Source organism: Ipomoea nil, unplaced genomic scaffold, assembly GCF_001879475.1.
Source record: "Ipomoea nil cultivar Tokyo-kokei standard unplaced genomic scaffold, Asagao_1.1 scaffold0268, whole genome shotgun sequence".
Lineage (NCBI taxonomy): Eukaryota > Viridiplantae > Streptophyta > Magnoliopsida > Solanales > Convolvulaceae > Ipomoea > Ipomoea nil.
This window is the reverse complement of record NW_017616696.1, coordinates 2,159,622-2,165,005: the sequence shown is the minus strand read 5'-3', so window position 1 is coordinate 2,165,005 and position 5,384 is coordinate 2,159,622. Positions and strand designations below refer to the sequence as shown.

Sequence of the window (5,384 nt, the reverse complement as noted above, 5' to 3'; positions counted from 1 at the left end):
TATCATTTTAAAAGTCTTTAAAACTCTACAAAATTCATGATTGAATACACCCCCTAAATAACTCACTAAGACAACCAAATTATCTACTCATTTATTATTCAGAACATGAAATTAATAGTATAAAAATTCCCTTAAATCAGTTCAATTATGTTAAATTTGACCATCCATCAACACAATCAAACTAAATAGTAAAACCAAATAATAAATCTTAACCTGATTGGCAAAATAAAACATAAATCAATACAGAATTTTCACAATAAATTCATCAGTTCCTAGGACAAATTAATTAGCAATTCATTGGTTTTATCCTCTTTAGAAATTGGCAGAAAAGACTCTCCACCATGCCTAATCATGATAATTAACATTATACTTAAAGTGCTATGCATTGCAACACAGAACTCAATTCATACTTTTGCAATTCAAATTAAGAAAAAGAAAAAGAAACCAGGGACCCAAAATTGCTTCCTTTGCTTAATCTGCTCGCAATTTGCTTAATCCGCTGCCGTGGAATAATTTAGCCGAACAAAATATGGTATGCCGACGAACCAGAATGGTGCCCGGAATTCCGAAGTCGAATTTCAATCAGACAGAATTCTCCGGAAAACGTTTTGGTGTGGAGATGAGGAGATTGGTGATGAAGAACGATGAACATTGGCTTCCCTTTTATACACCCAGCCTTAACCGCACCTCCTTAAATTCGGTAGCCGGAGAAGACCTTGATCCAAGGAAGGCCATTGAAGTCTCTGCTAATTAATCGGTCAAACCTTATCGATCCATGCCCTCCGGTGTCTTGGTTTGTTGCCGCCGGAAATTCTGCTAATTTCTCTCGGTTGACTCACGAAAGGAAGGAGAAAGGCAAGGCTTTTATTCAATGGGCTAACATTTATTAGACTCAATATAATGGGCTGCCAAATAATAATAATAATAAAGCCCAATTATTTAACACAACTAATTAAAAATAAGAAAGTATGTTCAATTGACTAAAAATTATCATATTAATTATAACAAAGTTTATTAAAAATCATAAAAGAGTTAATACCCAAAATCGTCCTTGACTATAGTGGTTTTTCTCAATTTCGTCCTAAACGACTTTGGTGACCTAATATCGTCCCAGACTTTTGTGTTTCACTCAATTTAGTCCTTCATTTGTTATTCCGTCAAATTGGTGTTAAATAAAGGGACAATTCAGTAATGTCAATATTGATCTCTTTTTACTTTCAACTTGTGAAGTGTAAAATTTCTCTTTCTTGTACGAATTACACCCAGAATTACTCCCGGACCTGCAAATCAAATTTTATATTCGCAGTTTTAGGAGTAATTTCGGGAGTAATTCGTAAAAAAAAAAAAAAAGGTTTTCGCAGTTCACATGTCTATGAGTAAATAGATGTCAATATTAAAATTACTGAATTGTCTATTTATTTAACACCAAATGGACAGAATAACAAATGAGGGATTAAATTGAGCGAAACACAAAAGTCTGGGACTAAATTGAGCGAAACACAAAAGTCTGGGACGATATTAGGTCACCAAAGTCGTTTAGGACGAAATTGAGAAAAACCACTATAGTCGAGGACGATTTTGGGTATTAACTCAATAATAAAATAAATAATACTCATCAAAGAACTCTCCGAGCTTGTCTATGAGGACGGTTGGGTTCTTCCCCCCACTCAGGAACGCATCCACTATAGGGACGTGATTCATGGACAAAACTCCTTTTCGTCTTTTGATCGGGATGACCACCTCGACCTCAATAGCCTTATCCTTGTCCCGCTTGCTAGAATGCGGGGCTATTTAGAGGTCAAATCCTGAGCTGACGGGTACCACGATTGCCAAAGGAATCCCAGTTGGGACCGAGGTCGTGGCCTCGGATGCAGTGACCTTTTTCCCACCAAGAGCGATTTTCGAGCGAGCAAGCTGGGGATCGGAGAGCTCCCCGATGTGACACGTGGCAACGCTTAGGTTTGAGCGATGATCGGCATGGCTCGCCATTGGCCAGCGCTACACCTAATCTCAACCCGATTAACGCATGCTAATTGTAAGCTGTGATCGGGTTTTGTAGTTTGAGCTACTCGCCACGTTGCCCCGACTCGGGACACGGACTAAGGAGGCTATGCGATAGGGAATATATAGGGGTAGGCATAACTACCACCTGAAACCCGAATTGAAATTTATGAATTTTAAATTTCGAGTGAATCCGTTATATCAGTTCAAATATTTTAAAATTTGGTACATCCGAATATAAATTTAGTTCGAATATCGAAAATATATCCATACCCGAACCACAATTCGAACTAACCGAAATTTTATTATAAATATAATAATACCAATAATATATTTAAATTTAAATGTATTTCATAATTAATAATATATTAATTCTCAAAAGTCTCTTAATTAGTAATTAGTATTTTGTTTTATTTTTAGTTTTATAGTATATGGAAAAATATAAAAACAAAAATAATAAAATTATTAAAAAAAATTTAAAATTGATAAAAATAAATTTTTGGATATATTCAAACTAACCCGAAATAATTTCTACATAGTCTTACTGAGCTCGGGAGTTTCCAGTCTCATGTCACTTACCGAGCCCAAATACCTTAAACCAACAAGCAAACCAAACTAGGGTCAAAATCCGGTCCGATCTTGTACTTTATACGTATTACTAGTTAGCACACGCGCTTTGCGCGATTTAACCAATGCCCAATGTATATTTTTAAATTAGTGTTCCTTGATTAGTTAAAGTATTCATATAATAATGAAAGGAAAAAATGTTAAATTAATAAAAGATAAAAAATAGTCTCGGTGCTTATATATTTTAATAAAAGATAAAGAAATTGTAAATAGTTAAATTATATATATATAAAAAAGTAAGTAAAAACAGATAAACCACTAACTAAACCTGACTATCTATCCTGATCAACCACCAGAAGAAAACAGTTGGATAAAGTGTACTAATTTGAGTAGAGTAAATTAATTTTTCTTAGTGTGTGTTTGTTGGGGCTCGGAATTGTCTTCATCTTCTCCATCTTTAGTGAAGTTGAGTTTCCTTTTTGCTGGTTGTGTCTTTATTGCATCTTGTTTACGGGTGGTTGTGATCTAGCCTTCCCAGGAAGCAAGCACAATGAATCTGTCAACAACTTAATCTAGCATTCCCAGGAAGCAAGCACAAGGAATCATAGACGAAACCCAAGTCACATTCCTACAACACCATCAAATATAAACAACTATATAGCTAGCTGTCTAACACAAATATTCATTATCCATGACAAAATAAAAACATAATCCCAATGAAAGAAAGCTAACCTCAACTCTTAAATGACGACCTAATTCATACTGAGCATCTGGATCACCCATTTCCGCAACTTCAACTAACAAAGCAACACCGCTATTATGACAAAGGAAAATGAAGAAATATTAATTTTAAGTATATCAGCAAATTGAATAATAAGAAGCCTGCAGGTTATTCTGCATGCCAATTAACATTCAAATTAGTTAGATAGAGATTATGCAATAGAAAATATGTTTTATGTTTACAAGGTGAACAGATAAACTTCTTACATGGATTTAGAAGCGCCAGGGGCATGGTACTTGAGATGCACTTTTGACAGCCAATATCTGGCTTGGGTATTTGAGTTGTCTGTCTTCAAAGACAATTCAAATTTCTCCTATGTTGAGGGATCCTTAAGGATTTGCTTCCAAGCAAGTATTTAATTGGGAACAATAGATAACAACTCTAAATGTTATAAAGGAGCTACATTACTATTGGGAAATGCTAAAGATACCTAAATATTGCTAAAATCTTCTGAACTTTCAATCAAATGTTTGTCCCTATGCCTTATTTATTGAGAGCTGGATTTATATTCTAATTCTACCTTAATTTCCCCAACTCAATTGTAGTCTTTTTTTTCCACTAAAAAAGGAGTATTGATATTGGAGCTAGTCATCATAGATTAAAGGTCGACCTTTCAAAAAATTACCTAACAATATAGAAAATCAAAGTATCATAAAATCATAGAAAAAACGGCTTAGGCTGTTGAAATCTAAGATGGACCTCACTTTTGAAGAACCAACATAAACCTCATAAAGAGGGGCAAACCAAAACCATAAGCACTGATATGTGAAGCCAAATCTTGCATTAATTTGGGCAAAGGCCCAACTTTGCCAATGCACGTTGCACTTCTTCACTAACCTGTACATAGAAAATAATATACATTGAGATTAAAGGACACTAAAGTTATGATTTTTCTTAAGATACATGTAACAATAGTGTTTCACTACTTCCTCCAACTGATTCATGTTTTTGGCATAATTCCTGCTTCTAATTGCTTTGTGAACAAAGATATTTCATAAAAAGACATAATCTTACAACTCTCCAAAAAATTGGCTCCAGTGATGAACAAAGTCTCTGCAGACTATCCACCTTAAGTGCCTCAATAATAACACTGCAGTGATGAACAAAGTTTACATTACTATCCACCATGATAATTCCTCGCATTTCATTCTACATATTCACGTTAATGCATCTGAACAATAAAAGTCATAGTCGAATTCTAACTGATCTAAAACCATAAAATAAATGTTAGCAACCAAATTGAAACAGTATACTATAATAATAATATAATGTGCAATTCCTCCCAAAATTGTTTGCTTGAAAGAGATCTAAGAAGAAAAGGACAAGCACGAGCATGAATGCATGATAACGAAGATGACAGAATAAGAGCAAGTCCCCAATCTCCTTGCATGAATAAAATGAGAACATCACTTGTGTTTCACATAGTCAACTTAGTGTTTTCAAAAAAAAACATAGTCAACTTAGTTAATCCAACTTATGAATTGCATCACATGTATGTGCATACATATGCTTAGAAATACTAAATTTAGAATACCAGACTCCAACAAAAACTCATAGATATACATTGCTTATGATGGCAATAAATGAAATTGTGAATTAAAAAATAAAATAAAATTGCACATAAAAGAAAGTAGAAAAATAAAAGAAAGAAAAAACAAAACCTGGTTCGGCTTGTACTTCTCGTTTCGGTAGTTGGCAGAGACCAAATTCTTCCGATTGTCAATATCATATGGTTCAGCTTGTGCTTCTCCCATCGGTAGTCGGCACAGACGAAATTCTTTCGATTGTCGGTAGTTTTGCTGCCCTAATTTCTTTGAAGAAGACCATCAGTTAGAAACTACCATCCAATTTCCCTTAAACTACAAAATTGCCACCGCTACTTCAACTTAACAGAATCTGTTTAATTTGACAGATCTAATTTGGTAAAATTAAAAAGAATGATGGTAGATTAGGAATTTAATTTGGGATTGTACAATTAAAAAAATACAAAGTACAATTTTTATTAGCATATTATTGTACCGACATTTTTTTAGTT

General features: G+C 34.0%; 1 long non-coding RNA gene across 1 annotated transcript; it reads right to left on the bottom strand.

Annotated features, from left to right (window-relative positions):
* Positions 1-2,852: 2,852 nt before the first annotated feature.
* LOC109153660 lies at positions 2,853-5,123 on the bottom strand. The gene is made up of 5 exons (XR_002049556.1): positions 5,011-5,123; positions 4,364-4,439; positions 3,556-4,186; positions 3,301-3,382; positions 2,853-3,196 (listed from the first exon to the last, which is right to left on the bottom strand). It is a non-coding gene; the product is annotated as an uncharacterized LOC109153660 (long non-coding RNA).
* Between the last annotated feature and the right edge of the window lie 261 nt (positions 5,124-5,384).